Source organism: Scyliorhinus torazame, chromosome 17, assembly GCF_047496885.1.
Source record: "Scyliorhinus torazame isolate Kashiwa2021f chromosome 17, sScyTor2.1, whole genome shotgun sequence".
NCBI classification, from domain to species: Eukaryota; Metazoa; Chordata; class Chondrichthyes; order Carcharhiniformes; family Scyliorhinidae; genus Scyliorhinus; species Scyliorhinus torazame.
The window spans coordinates 134,525,764-134,543,966 of record NC_092723.1 but is presented as its reverse complement, the minus strand read 5'-3'; the positions used below and the strand labels follow the sequence as shown (position 1 = coordinate 134,543,966).

The 18,203-nt window shown below is 49.4% G+C and overlaps 1 protein-coding gene across 6 annotated transcripts in view; it reads left to right on the top strand.

The window, feature by feature from the left end:
* The window catches only part of LOC140394161 (hexosaminidase D-like), a 170,285-nt gene that overhangs the window by 28,173 nt on the left and 123,909 nt on the right, over positions 1 to 18,203 (top strand). For 2 of the 6 annotated variants that reach the window (XM_072481093.1, XM_072481088.1), the window contains exon 1: positions 11,550 to 11,684. The exons of 1 other annotated variant lie outside the window; for it this stretch is intronic. The gene's annotated coding sequence lies outside the window, so the exon portion shown is untranslated. Of the gene's footprint in view, positions 1 to 7,862; positions 7,925 to 11,549; positions 11,685 to 11,846; positions 11,948 to 17,006; positions 17,028 to 18,203 lie in introns of those variants that run through there. 3 more of the 6 variants (XM_072481090.1, XM_072481091.1, XM_072481092.1) reach the window with 3 other exon arrangements.

Here is an 18,203-nt window from a genome sequence, read left to right as displayed (position 1 = left end):
GTATGCTCCAGCATCTGCTCCCTCAGCTCCCTCCGGAAGCCCGACAATTCTTAGATTCCGGCGGGACAGGTTCTCAAGGTCTTCCACCTTCTCCAAGAGCCTTTTCTGCTGTTCTCGAAGCATCCCCACCTCCAGTTCCACAGCTGTTTGGTGCTCCTCTTGTTTCAGCAGCGCCTTCTCCACCTTCTGAATCGCCCGGTCCTGGGCGCCCTGTCTGCTTTCCAGACGATCAATTGACTCCTTGATCAGTCCAGACATTCCCGCTTCTGTCTGGCGAAACCATCCTGAATGGCCTGCATCACTGGGTCCGCTGCACTGCCACCCCAGGGGTCCGCACCTCGGCCATACTGTCTCCCGTTACAATTTCAACACCGCTCGCTACTGGCTTCTTGTTTCTGCTCGTTCGCACACTTCTGATCATTTTTCCCATAAACCAATACGAGGAAACAGTGCCCAGCTGCCTCAGCCAACGAATCTTCCGATTAAAACCGAAGAAAAGCCCGGGGAAAAGGTCCAAAAGTCCAACCAGCGCAGGAGCCACCAAATGTGCGACTTACTCCTCCATAGCCGCCACCGGAAGTCACCTGTGGCTACTTTAATGTTCTGAAAGAGTCCAGGGCGGCCAGTACGGTTCGCCCAGTAACATGGCCTTCCATCCCTCAAATTCTACTTGGCTTTCCGTGGATCACAGCGTTTTTGCTTGTTTCCGCAAAATATCCAACATGCATTATATTTCAATATCTAACTAAGCCAGTCTCCGTGGGTTCAGTTGAGACGGATGTGACTTTATTGATTCAGAGTTTCTTACATCTACATCATGATTAGCTAAGGGAGTGCCCCATGGTGTTTCCCTGCAACTCAGTCTTTACTCTTACAGTATCTATATTAAATCTTCTCTCTGTTCTTCTTCTGTTGATAGGTTTGCATTGCATCTCTGGTTTTAGAACTCCCTCTGATATCTTCAAACCATGCCTTGTTTTCATTCTCTTTTTCAAAATCAAAGGCAACCTGCTTCCTGTTGTCAGATTTCTGACTGTCCAATTGAGAAAGAGCCTCCTGAATGAGTTTCTTCTGCGTTTCTGTCTCTTTCTGTCTCTTCTGTAATGCAACCTTTTCAGATTGTGCAGTGAATGTTTATCCAAATTTTGAGGATCTTCTGCAGCCAAACTAGAAGCAGTATTGTCAATGCTGAGGGAAATATTTGGTTGATTTTTAATCAATAAACACTCGTCAATCCCTTCAGCTTTACATTCTCTCTTTTCCTTCACATGGTTACTTTCAGTGATAAGTATAGCTGAGGGTTCAATCTTCGCAGAGTTGGTTGGTTGTATATTTTTTTTAAAATATTTTTTATTCGTGGGCAGCACGGTGGGGCAGTGGATTAGCCCTGCTGCCTCACGGCGCTGAGGTCCTAGGTTCGATCCCGGCTCTGGGTCACTGTCCGTGTGGAGTTTGCACATTCTCCCTGTGTTTGCGTGGGTTTCACCCCCACAACCCAAAGATGTGCAGACTAGGTGGATTGGCCACGTGAAATTGCCCCTTAATGGGAAAAAATGAATTGGGTATTCTAATTTTTAAAAAAATTATTTAACAAATATATTTTTTATTCTCCTTTTTCACATTTTCTTCAAAACTTACACCTCTAACAAACAGTAAACGGTAACGGATACAATGTCAATCCCCTTATTAACAACAACGATCCCATCCTCGGACGGTCCTGGGGGGGTGCTGTTGTGAGCGACGGGGGAGGGGAGGGTGGCGCCGGGGGCGAAGGGGGTGGTGTGGGGGTGGAATCTGCTGGTGCCAGGTCCCTGGGGGAGACAGTATCCTGGCGGCCGTCAGGGAATGCCACGTAGGTGTACTGGGGGTTTGCGTGGAGCAAGTGCACCCTCTCCACCAACGGGTCCGCTTTGTGGAGTCGGACACGTTTACGGAGAAGCATGGTTGCCAGGTCGGGAGCAACACCCCGGATGTGGACTTCCTGGGGAAGGCAAAAAGACGTTCATGCAGTGTATTGTTAGTGGCAGTGCAGAGTAATGAGCGAATGGAATGGAGTGCATCAATGAGGACCTCCTGCCAGCGGGAGGCCGGGAGGTTTTTGGACCGTAGTGCCAGCTGGACGGCCCTCCATACTCCATTTTCCCTTTCTATCTGTCCTTTTCCCCGGGGGTTGTAGCTTGTCGTTCTGCTGGAGGCGATACCCCTGCTGAGCAGGAACTGATGCAGCTCATCACTCATGAATGAGGATCCCCTGTCACTGTGGATGTAGGCAGGGAAATCGAACAGAGTGAAGATTGTGTTGAGGGCTTTAATGACGGTGGCAGACGTCATGTCGGGGCAGGGGATGGCGAAGGGGAACCTGGAGTATTCGTCGGTCACACTGAGGAAATATGTGTGACGATTGGTGGAGGGGAGGGGGCCTTTGATGTCCACGCTGAGGCGTTCAAAGGGGCGGGAGGCCTTCACCAGGCGCGCACGGTCCGGCCGGTAGAAGTACGGCTTGCACTCCACACAGACCTGGCAGTCTCTGCTGATTGTCTTTACTTCCTCGACGGAGTAGGGCAAATTTTGTGCCTTAATGAAGTGGTACAACCGTGTGACTCCTGGGTGTCAAAGGCTGTCGTGCAGGGCCTGGAGTCGGTCTACCTGTGCGCTGGCACATGTACCTTGTGATAGGGCGTCTGGAGGTTCGTTGAGTTTGCCGGGGCGATACATAATCTCGTAATTATAGGTGGAGAGCTCGATTCTCCACCGCAAGATTTTATCATTTTTGATCTTGCCCCGCTGTGTGTTGTTGAACATGAAGGCTACCGACCATTGGTCAGTGAGGAGAGTGAATCTCCTGCCGGCCAGGTAATGCCTCCAATGCCGTACAGCTTCAACGATAGCTTGGGCCTCCTTTTCGACGGATGAGTGCCAAATTTCAGAGGCATGAAGGGTGCGGGAAAAGAATGCCATGGGCGTGCCTGCCTGATTGAGGGTGGCGGCAAGGGCGACGTCTGATGCGTCGCTTTCTACTTGGAAGGGCAGTGTCTCATCTACAGCGTGCATTGCGGCCTTGGCAATATCAGCTCTGATCCGGGCGAAGGCCTGTTGGGTCTCGGCCGTCAGGGGAAACTGGGTGGACTGTATGAGTGGGCGGGCCTTGTCCACATAGTTTGGGACTCACTGAGCGTAGTATGAAAAGAACCCCAGGCAGTGTTTGAGGGCTTTCGAGCAGTGGGGGAGGGGGAGCTCCATGAGGGGGTGCATGTGGTCGGGATCGGGACCCAGAACTCCGTTCTGGACCACATAGCCGAGGATGGCTAAGCGGTTTGCGCTGAACACGCACTTCTCCTTGTTGTAAGTGAGGTTTAGGAGAGTAGCTCCTAAAGTGTGGAGAAATTTAGCAAGGTTGGCGTCGTGGTCCTGCTGATCATGGCCGCAGATGGTGACGTTGTCTAGGTATGGAAAGGTGGCCCGCAACCCGTACCGGTCGACCATTCGGTCCATCTCCCTTTGGAAGACCGAGACCCTGTTTGTGACGCCGAAGGGGACCCTAAGGAGGTGGTATAGGTGGCCGTCTGCCTCGAAGGCGGTGTATGGACGGTCCAATTTACGGATAGGGAGCTGGTGGTAGGTGGATTTCAGGTCTATGGTTGAGAAGACCCAGTACTGTGCAATCTGGTTAACCATGTCAGATATGCGTGGGAGGGGGTACGTGTCGAGCTGTGTGTACCGGTTGATGGTCTGGCTGTAGTCCACGACCATGCGGTGTTTCTCCCCAGTTTTAACTACTACCACTTGAGCTCTCCAGGGGCTGTTGCTGGCCTCGATGATGCTTTCCCGAAGCAGCTGCTGGACTTCGGACCTGATGAAGGTCTTGTCCTGGGTGCTGTACCGTCTGCTCCTGGTGGCGACGGGTTTGCAATCTGGAGTTAGATTGGCAAAGATGGAAGGTGGGTCGACCTTTAGGGTCGCAGGGCCGCACACAGTAAGGGGTGGTAAGGGCCCGCCGAATTTCAGGGTTAGGCTCTGGAGGATACACTGGAAGTCCAGGCCGAGGATTATTGCAGCGCAGAGATTAGGGAGGACGTAGAGGCGGAAGCCGCTGAATTCTACGCCCTGTACCGTGAGCGTGACCGTACAATACCCCGAGATCGCTACGCAATGGGATCCGGAGGCCAGGAAGACTTTTTGATTGGCGGGGTGTATCGTGAGGGAGCAGCGCCTTACCGTATCCGGGTGTATGAAGCTTTCGGTGCCCCCGGAGTCCAGCAGGCAAGAGGTTACATGTCCGTCGACTTTCACGCTGGTGGATACGTTGGTCAGGTTATGCGGACGAAACTGGTCGATTGACATGGAAGCGAGTCTTGGTTGGTCGTCGGGTAATGGGGCGGCTGGTGAGGGCGGGTCCTGGAACGCTGGTGGTACCCATGTGCTGAGGGATAGACAAGATGGCGGCGGCCAAAGATCTTGAGGGTTACAAAATGGCGGCGCCCATGGAACACACGTTGCGGGGGTGGAACAAGATGGCGGCGCCCATGAAACGCACGTGTTGCACGGAGGGGAAGATGGCGGCGCCCACTGGCTGCACGTGGACGATGGGGGGGGAATGGCGGCGCCCATTGTCTGTGACCGGGGGCGTTGGGGGCGATAGCAGCTACTGAGCGGGCCTGGCACACCATGGCGAAGTGGCCCTTCTTCCCGCAGGTTTTACAAATGGCAGCGCGGGCCGGGCAGCGTTGTTGGGGGTGCTTCATTTCAGGCGGGGGTGATTTTCATTTCAGTTGGCCGCAAAAATAGCATCGGGGCCCCCGGGGTTTGCTGGCTGGTGTGCAGTGCAGGCGTATTGGGTGGGCAGCGCCCCCGCTGGGGCAGTAGTCTGGGGTCCACGAAGCGTAGGAGGGGTGGGCCGCGCGGTTGGGGTGTAGGACTGGACGTTGCGCAGGGCGACCGTCATGGAGAGCGCTAGCGTTTTAGTCTCTGCGAGGTTGCCTTCTAGGAGTCGCTGGCGTATGAGATCTGACCCAATTTCAGTCATAAAAGCGTCTCGCATAAGGAGGTCTGAGTGTTCCTTGGCCGCAATGGCCTGACAGTCACAGTCCCGGACTAGTGGGATTAGGGCCCGCCAGAAGTCTTCTATGGACTCACCAGGGAGTTGAGAGCGAGTGGCGAGTGCGTGCCTGGCGAAGAGCATGTTCGTCTTCTGTGCGTAGTTGTCCTTGAGTCGAGTCATGGCTTCGGCGTAGTTCGGCGCGTCCTGGATTAACGGAAAGATTTTGGAGCTCAATCTGGAATATAAAATCTGGATCTTCTGAGCCTCTGGAACATGGGTTGGCGCCGCGTTGATATACGCTTCGAAGAAGCTAGCCAGTGCTGGAAGTCCTTTCTGGCGTCGCTTGAGTGCGGATCCAGCTGATATGGAGGTCCGTCCTTAGAAACTGACAGCAATAAACTGAGGCACGATCAATTGGACAAAAGACGATAGTTGAATCAAAACTGAGGCTTTATTGCTATCAGATGTGTGGCCTCCCACAGCAGCAGGCAAAATGGCTGCTAGCTGGAGGCCACGCATATTTATACCCCGCCTCCTGGGCGGAGCCAGCAGACAGGGACTACCGGTGAACCTGTAGTGCAGGTTCTATCGTACATCCTCTAATACAGGTACAACAGTGGTTTACCACAGTCCCCTCCCCCAACTTTTCACCCCTCCTAGACTCATCGAAACCTCTTCTACCAGGCTCTGGTGGCCGCAGCCCCTCACCCCACCACACTCCCATTCACTGGTCAGCTTAAACCAGCTTAACCCTCCAATGTAGAGGCCCCTGCCTCGGCTTCACTCCCCTCCAATCCCCTCCTCCCCTGCCCGGTCCCAGGAAAACAAAGAAATCCCCTTTAACACACAACTCCAGTGTAAACACACCAACTGCAAAGAACCATTATTTTTTTTTAAACATTTTTATTAAGGTTTAGAAATTTTTTATAATAATAATAACAATGACATCAACAAGGTATAATAAACATTTTCACCCCCATCCCAATCTTCACACACCCCAACCATAAAACAACAATCCGGCACTCTTTCTCTTTCCCCCCCCCCCCCTTGGAATACTGCTTCTGCTGACATTTTAATTTTCCCCGAGAAAGTCGACGAACGGCTGCCATCTCCGGGTCAACCCGACCATTGACTTTATCTTCTCGAGGCTGAGAATCCCAGCCATGTCACTGACCCATGTCTCTACACTCGGGGGCTTCGAGTCCCTCCACGTTAGCAAGATCCACCTCCGGGCTACCAGGGAGGCAAAGGCCAAGATGTCAGCCTCTTTCGCCCCCTGAACTCCTGGCTCTTCCGACACTCCAAAGATCGCTACCTCTGGACTCGGCACCACCCGTGTTTTTAGTACCGTGAACATTGCCTTAGCAAAACCCTGCCAAAACCCTCCAAGCTTCGGGCATGCCCAAAACATGTGGACAAGATTTGCTGGGCTTCCCACGCACCTCGCACACCTATCCCCTACCCAAAGAACCATTATTGCAAAAGAAAATCCCAACTCTTACCTTGTCCAAGTAGACAACGTCGACTGGTTTAGCACATATACCAACATCCAGTGAAAAAAAATAAAGCTATATACACTCCCACAAAACCCCTACCCTCAGTACAGGACCAATCCTCAGTCCCATTTCTCAATTCTGCCCCAGTTCTTCTGCCTTCACAAACACCTCCGCTGCTTCCACCGTCTCAAAATAAAAGTCTTTAGATTTGTAGGTCACCCTCAACTTAGCTGGGTACACAATGCCGCACCGCACCCTGATGTTATACAGTGCCGTCTTCACTCGGCCGAAAGCCGCCCACCTCCTCGCCAACTCCACAGTAATGTCCTGGTATATACGGATACCAGCTCCAGCCCACTGCACCTCCTGCTTCTGCTTCGCCCAACACAGGACTTTCTCCTTCACGCGGTACCTACGGAAACAAATAGTCATTGTTCTTGGTGGCTCAATTGTCTTTGGTATAGACCTCCACGTCCTATGGGCCTGACCCAGTTCATACCGAGAGGGATCTTCCCCCTCCTCCAAAAGCTCTGCTAACATCTTGGCAAAATACTCCTTCACCTCGGGCCCTCCACCTCTTCGGGCAGACCCACGATCCTCAGATTTTGCTGCCTAGATCCGTTTTCCAAGTCCTCCATTTTGGCTTGCAGACCCTTGTTGGCCTCCACCACCCTCTGCAGCTCTTCACCCATCGAGGTGAGTTGATCACTGTGTTGCGACAATGCTTCTTCCACTTCCTTCAGTGTCTTACCCTGCTTCCGCACCTCAGCCAATGCTCTCGATACCGCCGCCCTCACCAGGGCAATCGCTTTCTCCACCAGCATCTTCAATACTGCCACCATCTCCTTCCTCATCACCTCCATGTGCTTTGTGAACTGTTTTTCAAATTCCACGACCATCACCTCGGTCACTTTTCTGCCGTGAGCAGTGTGGCCTCACCCGGCGACCCAGCCTCCACCTTCCTACCAGTTCCTGAGCCGACCCTTCCACTTCCTGAGCCGACCCTTCCATTCGACGACGAACCTTCATTAGCCCCCTTCTTCATGGCTGTTTTCCTTTGGGTTTTGGACATCTTTCTTCCTTATGACTTCCTGCATTTATTTAACCAAAAATTGCCCCTGGGACCAGGCATTAAATTCCAAAAAATCAAGCCTTGAGCAGGAGCCCTCCAATGTGCAACCTCCTCCTACATGCCGCCACCGGAAGTCTGGTTGGTTGTATACGCACCATTCTTTGTTTTACAGCTTTTATCACCTCACTGGGGTCTTCGCGATTATAGCCCTTATCTCCATGTAGTAATATGGACTGAAACAATTTGTGCTTTCCAGATTTCAACTGTTCTTCGTTACTTTCAGAATCAGAGGATGGACATTCTTATTTTCGTTAACAGGTACGGTGGCGGAATCACTACATGGTTCTCCATCCATCTTCCTCTTAATTTTCAAAAGGAATTGATTGCTAATTATTTCATCGCCTTTGCTATTTGCTTCTTTTCCTTGAGGCATTGTGGACCTTTAAAAGGACATGGATATATCAGTTGTTTGCCTGGTGTTATTTCACAGTCATTGCTGTCCTCATCCTGAATAGCTGATGTCATGCTACTATGTATACTTTCCTTCAAAACAGGCATTCTCTGGGAAATATTTGCACCTGAAATGGATGACAACGGGTTTACTGTAAGAAGCTGTAACAAATTATTTTTAGAAAAATCCAATTCAGTTTCTACTTCCGATTTGCTGTCTTCTTTCCTAGCTTTGGGAAAATTACTTGTCATTTGTTCAAGATCAGTTAGTGCCAGGTCTATTCTGTAACAGTTGTTTATCATTACTTCATAATCAGAACCAAAATTGGATTCAGAACTGTCATCTGATTCTTCATCACTGTTATTACTATTAGATTTGGGCTCCTTTTTCTTATGGTCACTTTCGGTCTTGGGAGATCTCAGAACCTGGGGCGTCATTCTCCGACCCCCCGCCGGGTCGGAGAACTGCCGTTGGCCGCCGTGAATCCCGCCCCCGCCGAAGTCTCCGGTACCGGAGATTGGGCAGGGGCGGGAATCAGGCCGCGCCGGTTGGCGGGACCCCCCGCTCAATTCTCCGGCCCAGATGGGCCGAAGTACCGCCCAGAAATTGCCTGTCCCGCCGGCGTAAATCAAAGCTGGTATTTACCGGCGGGACCAGGCGGCGTGGGCGGGCTCCGGGGTCCTGGGGGGGGCGCGGGGCGATCTGACCCCGGGGGGTGCCCCCACAGTGGCCTGGCCCGCGATCAGGGCCCACCGATCCGCGGGCGGGCCTGTGCCGTGGGGGCACTCTTTCCCTTCCAGCGGCCGCTGACGCTCCCGCGCATGCGCCGCATTTCCGCGCCAGCTGGCGGGGCAACAAACGCCATTTCCGCCAGCTGGCGGGGCGGAAATCCCTCCGGCGCCGGCCTCTCAATGTTGGGGCTCGGCCCCCAAAGATGCGGAGCATTCCGCACCTTTGGGCCGGCGCGATGCCCGTCTGATTGGCGCCGTTTTTGGCGCCAGTCGGCGGACATCGCGCCGTTGGGGGAGAATTTCGCCCCAGGTTCTCTACTAGTTTTACCTTTGACAAGTCTCTGTGAAGAATCATTCTGTAGAGATGATTTCATCAGTATCTGCAAAGACAAAGTCTTCATCCTCTGGTCTTCAACATGGGTTCTTATTACAGAGGTAGGGAATCCTTAAATTCCTCTCTCAGAGCCTCATAGGTAGTTGCAATTCCCAATGCTCGTACCCATCTATCAAAATTGTTCTGCTTAACCCTTTTAAATTCCACATATGTCTGTCCTGGTTGTCTCCTTAAATTCCGAAACTTTGCATATATGCTTTGGGAGGTGGACACAGACTGCACCGAATGCAGAGACAATGGACACAGATTGCACCGAATGCAGGGCAAAGCAGACACAAACTGAGATAGCACAGTAGCACAGTGGGTAGCACTGTTGCTTCACAGCTCCAGGGTCCAAGGTTAGATTCCCGGCTTGGGTAACTGTCTGTGTGGAGTCTGCACGTGCTCTCCGTGTCTGCATGGGTTTCCTCCAGTGCTCCGGTTTCCTCCCACAAGTCCCGAAAGACGGGCTGTTAGGTGAATTGGATATTCTAAATTCTCCCTCTGTGTACCTGAACAGGAGCCGTAATGGAGCAATGAGGGGCTTTTCACAGTAACTTCAATTTAAGCCTACTTGTGACAATAAAGATTATTTTTAAAAAAGAATAGAATACTATGGGTATGGAAATGAAGATGAGTGAGAGGTGGCCCATGTATATTGTGAGCACACTGGCCTAGGCCAGTTGGGCAGCATGAACCATTTTTTTCCTGTAGATTCTATATAATCTACAGTACTGCACTGAGGACTGCGCTATTGGATGCAGTGTTAAACTAAGACCGCATCTGCCCACTTCAGTGAATACAAAGATCCTATGGCAATTTACAAGAACAGCAGGGAGATTTTCCTGATTTGTTGGCCATGAATTATCCCTCAACCAACATTACAAAAATGTATCTAGTCAGTTATCTCAATGCTCTATTTCATACCTTGATGTGTGCAAAATAGCTGTTGTGTTACATTACAATAGGGACAACCATTTCAATGTAATTAATTGGCCAACATTTGGGACATCCGACATTCTTCCTTTCTGTATCCATAAGACATAGGAGCAGAATTTGGCCACTCGGCCTATCGAGTCTGCTCTGCCATTCAATCATGGCTGATACTTTTCTCATCCCTATTCTCCTGCCTTCTCCCCATAACCCCTGATCCCCTTATTAATCAAGAACCTATCTATCTCTGTCTTAAAGACACTCAGTGATTTGGCCTCCACAGCCTTCTGCGGCAAAGAGTTCCACAGTTCATCATCCTCCGAAGAAATTCCTTATCTCTGTTTTAAAGGACGTCCCTTTAGTCTGAGACTGTGTCCTCTGGTTCTAGTTTTTCCTACAAATGGAAACATTCTCTCCACATCCACTCTATCCAGGCCTCGCAGTATCCTTTAAGTTTCAATAAGATCCCCTCTCATCCTGCTAAACTCCAACGAGTACAGACCCAGAGTCCTCAACTATTCCTCATACAACAAGCTCTTCATTCCAGGGATCATTCTTGTTCCCTTTATAAATGAATTGAAATTGTACAATTTTACTCATTTTGTGTGACAGTCTAACAGTAAAATCACTGCATGTCAAGCACATTAAAATAGTCTAAACAAAAAAGAAACTGTACAAGTGCAATTATCTCATTTTCTCCTGTCTTCAGTACTCGCCCATTGGCCAACTCATCATAAACAGGTTCAGGCAGCAGTCGACCGAGGGGGCCGTCTGACCCAACTGTCTGCCCTCTACCGCAGCTATATTTGTGGCCCGGTGTCCTTAGAGAGGGTGCACGCAGTGTCTACTGGCACAGTTGAAGTCTTCCATGTCTTGTGGGCACTGAAGGGACTAGGCTGCCTTATTGACCCTCTTAATCATGTTTTACTTTAATATTGAAGTTTCATTTGTGATTCGTTTTTTGTTTCAGGCAGTATCTCTTTCAGGGCTGCCCCTTTAATTTGTCCCTCAGTTTATTTACTTTAGTTTAATTAGCTATTTGATTTCTCCAAAATAGGACTAGACCTTGTGGATACCACAAAATACCTTTCAAGAGACGACACACATGCACAACTTTTTGAAAGTAGAATGTAGAATTAGGTAATCTCCACGGTTAAGGTGAACATTTTGCTCACCCATTATTGTGTTTCACTGAACTTGTGGGTTTAATAGTTTATGTAGGTTAAATACGTGGATATTAATAATTGATGAATCAATATTTTCCTGCATTGAATATTTTCACGCCATATATATTTTGTGACTGGCGACCTGGATAAGTTATTTAGCGCTGCCGCTTTAAGGCAGGTGAGAAGAATTTCAATCTGAGGACGGTAAATGCCATCTGGGGGTGGCGGGATTGGCGCTCGAGCGGACACACCCGTGGCCGGGAGTTTAGGGCGAGTGAAGCAAGGGAAGGCAAGGCAGGGGGACAGCCCAAGCTGGGCGGAGTGGGGAGCTGGACAACTCGCTTTAAATGGGCTGTGGGAGGCGGAAACGAAGGACAAAATTGGTCGACACGGAACAGACGAGTGACGCTCTCTGGGCGACAAGGTGAGTATTTGGGGACGGGGCAGAGGGTGAGTACTCGGCCCATCGTGTTTGCACCCGCCTCGTCTGACGAAGACCGGAGTGGTTCAAACTCCTCCCGCACATCTGGCGGGGGTCCTCCTCTCCCCCCCCCCCCCCCCTTCATCATAAACTGCCTTAAATGCTTAACAACCGGGAGCCACCATGGGGATTCATTCCCCTGTGATGGTATTTTGCCGACCCCTGACTTGCCCCTCAGAGCCGGAGTCAGTCCTAACAGTCAGTCAGTGAGTGAGTTATTTATAAGAGGGCGCTGACCCTCCAGCAATGCCCTGCCTCTCTCTTCACCCCCGGCAAAAGATGCACCTCAGAGCGCTGCTTGCTACGAGTAAACCCGGGAGAAACCTCACAGATGCATTTAATTTCCCTTGTTTATTTTGTTTAAATTTTATTCGCTGAGAAAAACATTGTAAGTTGGGGAGGGGGGGCCTGTTTGGCGGGGATGTCAGGAGCAGATGGTATAACCTAGGTTGATAGGCGGGTGTGTGTGGTGCGCGCCATAACGCAAGTTGGCCCGGGTAGTTTCTTCTCTCTTGAGCGTACATTTTACGGAGATGCCGGCGTTGGACTGGGGTGAGCACAGTACGAAGTCTTACAACACCAGGTTAAAGTCCAACAGGTTTGTTTCGATGTCACTAGCTTTCGGAGCGCTGCTCCTTCCTTCACCTGAGGAAGGAGCAGCGCTCCGAAAGCTAGTGACATCGAAACAAACCTGTTGGACTTTAACTTGGTGTTGTAAGACTTCGTACTGTACATTTTATTGTATTGGTTTATGGAACTTTGGCAAAATGGATAAAGGAACGAGTCTCTGGAGCCTGTATACGAGTCTGCAGTCTAATAGAGCCTCTGCAAGTCCAAATGAAATTATTCTTTTAATACAATCTATTTGTTTACACATTGTATTAATAACTTGCCTTTTACTACACACTTCTGTTTTAAAGGATTAGAGGGAAATGGGAGTTGTGGAGATGCCATGATGTTCTTGGTGCCTGTGAGTCCAAGAATTCACACTTAGAAGCTGGGCATGCGACCAGTTTTACCACCACTCTAGTGCTGAGGGAATGTTATACTGCTGTTATCCTGTTATACTACTTTCTTATGAGACATTAAATTGAGGCTCTGTTTGCCCTTTTCGGTGGACATAAAATATTCCATAAAGGTATATGAAGAGAAGTGAGTTTCTCCCTAGTGTTTTGGCTAAAAATTATGCAATTTAAAAGGCAAGTTGATATTTATAATGCCAGACCACAAACTGAAAGTCTACTTCCTTGTTTTTGTTTGATATCATGAAGGTAAGTCTTTTACAGAATTCACTCCTGTCACTGGACAGGTCAACATTTATTGTCTCTTTCTAACTGCCTTGAGATGGTGGGTCTTCCTAAACCGCTGCAGAAGGGACCGTATATAACTAGTCTGCATCTGTTTTCCTAATTGTATTTGTACAGTACATAACTGGCAAGAAGGAATGATTGGATAAAAGCAAATTACTGTGGATGCTGGAATCTGAAATCAAAAGTGAAAATGCTTGAAAATCTCAGCAGGTCTGGCAGCATCTGTAAGGGGAGAAAAGAGCTTCCATTTTGAGTCCAGATGACCCTTTGTCAAAGCTAAAAGACATAGAAAGTGAGAGATATTTATACTTTAGGGTGGGGGAATGAAAGATGAGTCATAGCCACATAAACTAAGGGAAAAGAATGCTAATGGCAGTCCCCAGAGAGAACAAATGGTGTGAACGGTCAGGCAGCAGAGAAACTAAGATCAGATGGTAAGCTGTGACAGATGTAGATGTGGGGGGAGGGGGGAAGGAAAGGTGAGAAAAGATAGGGAAGGGGAAATATATATAAAAGACAAAATAGAAATAAATGGTAAAAGACAGTTAAAATGAAATGGAATGAAAACAAAGGAGTCAAGGTGGGGTAGAGCTAATCATCTGAAGTTGTTGAAATCGATGTTGAGACCGGAAGGCGCTAGCGTGCCTAACCGGAAGATGAGATGCTGTTCCTCCATTTTGTGTTGAGCTTCACTGGAACATTGCAGCAGGCCAAGGACAGACATGTAGGCATGGGAACAGGGTATTGTGTTAAAATGGCAAGCAACGGGAAGGTAAGGGTCCTGAATGTGCACACCAAAGGTGCTCAGAAAAGGGATCACCCAGTCTGCATTTGGTCTCTCCGATTTATATAGAGGAGACCACATTGGGAGCAGCGAGTGCAATAGGCCAAATTGACAAAGTGAAATGCTGCTTAACCTGGAATGAATGTTTGGGATGTTAAGCATGGAAGAGGTAATTGGGCAGGTGGTACACCTGCGATTGCATGGAAAGGTGCCATGGGAGAGGTGTTGGGTATGGTGGAGGAGTGGACTAGATTATCTCGGAGGGAATGGTCTCTGCGGTATGCTGACAGGGAGTGAAGAGAAGATGTGTTTGGTAGTGGTATCACGCTGGAGTTGGTGAGAATGGCGGAGGATTATGCTTTGCGTACGGAGGCTGGTGGGGTGAAATGTGAGAACGAGGGGGACTCTGTCCTTGTTCTGGGATGGAGGGGAGGGGACGAGGGTATTGGCGCGGGAGATGGACCGAATGCTGTTGAGGGCCCTGTCAACAACTGATGGTGGGAAATCACGGTCGAGGAAGAAGGAATGCCTTTTCGAAGCACCACTTTGGAAAGTGGCACACCGGAACAAATGCGACGGAGGTAAAGGAGCTGGGAGAAAGTGATGGACTCCTACAGGGTGCGAAAAGCTGTAGTCCAGATAGCTGTGGGAGTCAGTGGGCAGAAGGAATGATTGTTTGGTTTGGCATGTACAGATTTTTATGTAACTAAGTATTGGCCATTATGGAAATGCAGGTAGCAATTCAGTGGTTCAATTCTCTCGGCTCTCACCAATGCTTCTCAGTGAAATGTGTTTTTACAGTGTTAGCATTGAGTTAGAGAGACCAGAGTTTCTCAGCATTTGGAAATATCCATCACCTTGAGTAATACCCTAGCTTAATCTGCACCATTTCCTCGAGTTGGATTCAACAAGGTTTTGTGAAAAATATGTTAAACAGCTGTTGTTTAGAGTCGGATGAAATGTGGAAGACGATGTTCTTCCATTCCAATCCAGAAACCCAGCCCTGACAACGTGGCTGAGTCAGTGAGTGCTGAACTCTGGTATCTTTATCCTTTCTTAATTGCAGAGTGTACAAATGGCAACACTCCATAAATGTATGCACCCCATTTGTTTCTTTTTTTCTGCTTAATCTTTTAATTTGCTTGCCAAATGTGAGGGAGTCATTATTTATTTCCTTTAAAAAATATATATACTTTAATTCTCATTTCCCACTTTTTCATTAAATATACAACAAACAAAAGATAACCAACAATAACAAATACAATAGCCATCCCCCCGCCAAGCCGAAGCACAGGGCAGAGAAGCTGACCTCCACCCCAGCAGGGCACACCTTCGAGCAATCAGCGAGGCGAAGGTTAAAACACTTGCCCCCCACACCCGCCTGTAGCCCGGGCTGGTCCTACACCTCGGAAATGGCTTCTAGGGGCCCCTAGTGTGATCCCCATATGCACCACCCCTGAGATAACCTTAAAGACCTCCCTCCAACTTCGGGCATGACCAAAACATGTGAACATGGTTTGCAGGACTCCTCCCACATCGCTCACACACATCCTCCACCTTGTCAAAGAGTCGGCTCATCCTCGCTCTCATGAGGTGCGCCCTATAACCTTCAGCTGTATCAGCCCCAATCTCGTGCACGAGGTTGCAGTGTTTTATCCTCTGGAGCACCTCACACCACAGACCATCTTCCATAACCTCCCCAACTCTTCCTCCCACTTGGCTTTAATCCCCTCCAAGGATAACTTGTCTTTCCCCAGAATCTTCCCATAAATTGCCGACACCCTCCCTCTCCCTCTCTCTCTCTCTCTCTCTCTCTCTCTCTCTCTCTCTCTCTCTCTCTCTCTCTCTCTCTCTCTCTCTCTCTCTCTCTCTCTCTCTCTCTCTCTCTCTCTCTCTCTCTCTCTCTCTCTCTCTCTCTCTCTCTCTCTCTCTCTCTCTCTCTCTCTCTCCCTCCCCCAACCCAACTCCTCACCTTTGCAGCATTTGGCGCCCAGTAATGATACAATACATACCAAGTATCTTCCCAACCCCCCCCAACCAAATAATCGAGGTAATCAACTTCTCCACCTCTTTTAAAAACATCTTTGGTAAAAAGATAGGCAGGCACAGAAAGATAAACAAAAAACACGACAACACATTCATTTTAATCGCCTGCACCCGACCTGTCAGCTACAAGAGCAAGGCCATCCCACCTTCCCAAGTCCACCTTCACCCTGCCCACCAAGCTAATAAGATTGTACCTTTGGAGCCCCCCCCCCCCCCCCCCCCCCACTCTGCTCTGACACATACAATAAATAATAAATCATCCGCGACTTCTGGTGATGACCATGGAGTGAGTGGTCCCATACAGGGCAGCTCCTGCTGAAAGTCACAGAAAAAAGCTCTTTTTAACCCAATACTGGGTGGAGTTTTAATGAAAAGACATAGGTGAATGTTGGTGGATCAGTTTCCCCCGGGAGTGGTATGTCTGCTGGTTACCAGACCCGGCAGAAAACAGTGGGAGATTTGGCTGGAAAGTTGGAGCAGACCTGTGCTGCAGCAACAGCCACTTTAAGCATGCAGGCGTGGGAAGGGCTGATGCAAGCTGGAAGGCTTCAACTTGACTTGATGGTCTTTTATTAAAGCTGAATTCCAGCAGCAGAGTGAACAAATGCGGAAAGATCACGCAAAGGCCACTGAAGAAGTGGTGGCATCCCTGAAGAATTCTTTGGAACAGGTGGAGAAGTGTTTGGAGGTGCAGGGGTCACAGATTCTGGAGATTGAAGGAGTGATCTTGGACCACAGCGATCATGTGGTCACTCTGGAGGCCGAGGTGGGGCTCCGAGGAGACCTCTGTAAAATGTTGAAGGCAAAGGTGGAGGAATGTGGCTGATCCTGGGATGAGGGAGAGTAGGGGGGGTGGGTTTAGACATCCGTGTGATGAGGTGTTTGCTTTTTTTCCCACAAATGTTCATGGGGTTTACTCCCGTATTGATTTTTGTTGTTGTAGATAGGTCATTATTGCCTGGGATTGGGGGGGTGGGATACTTGGCGATCGTAATATTGGATTATGCCCCACATTATGTGGATCTTCTGTTGTAGTCTGGCTGCTCTCAGCGATCCCTGTGGAGGCTGGACACGGCGTTGCTTGCTGAGGAGGGACTTTGAGAGGAAATTGCAGATGGACTCTCAGTTGCTGTCAATGGGAAGGCGGTGAGTCAACTTTGTTGCTCGAGGGGGACGTATTATGAGCATGGGGAGAAGGCCAGCTGCTTAGCACACCAGCAGAGGCGGCAGTCTGCTTCCCAGGAGATAGGCAGCAGGTTGAGTGGAGGTACCTTTTCGAGATGATGGGCGATTTGATTTTGGGCCAAAATTTATATCTTGGATGAGGCTTTTCTCCAGGACCTCCCACTGAGTGTCCATACCAATACCCTGAACTCTTTTGAGTACGAGGTAGGGGTGTCCACTATCCCTGATGTTGTTTGCAGTTAAAATTAAGCTGAGATTGTCTTCTAACTGGAGGGGGATAGAGCGGGTAGGGAGGGAGCATAGGGTGTCCTTAAATGCGGGTTATGTGCGGGTGATTTGTTGTATATTATGCACCCTCTCTCCAATGTGGGGAGATAATGCAGGTGCTCACTAAGTTTGGTTCCTTTTCAAGGTCTAAGCTACACCTGGGCAAGAGTGAATTGTTTCCAGTGAACTGTCCGTGGAGGGGAGCTGATCTGTGGAGGCTACTGTTTTGTCCGGCCAGGACTAGCTTCCGGTATCCGGGAATTCGGGTGCCCCATGATTGGGCCTCACTCCATAAACTTAACTTGGCCAGTCTAGTTGATGGGGTGAAGACTGATCTAAAGAGGTGGGATGCCTTTCCTTGGCGGGTAAAGTCTAGATAGTGAAGATGAATATTCTTCCAAGGTTTTTGTTTTTGTTCCGGTGTCTCCCAGTCTTTCTTTCTCAGACTTTTTTTGATAGGGTCAATAAGTTAATATCTACTTTTGTTTGGCCGAGTAAGACCCCTCGGGTTCTTGATGCTTTTTTGCAAAGGGATAGACAGTTAGGGGGGGGTTGGCACTACCTAATTTTCTGTATTATTACTGGGTGGCAAACATTGATAAGGTGCAGGGGTGGTTTAAGAATCCAGGCTCTTATGGGGATGGAGGAGGCTTCTTGTATCCAACATGGTTTGAGGGCTCTTGTTACTGCTTCTCTCAGGTAAGATTTTTGTCGAGCCCAGAGGTAATAAGCTCTTTGAGAACTTGAAACCAATTTAGGCAGCATGCATGTTGCTGCTGGCGCCGATTTGCGGGAATTATTGTATTGTGCCCTCTAGTTTAGATTCAAAGTTCAGAGCATGGGGAAGGGTTGGAGAGGTTTAGGGATGTT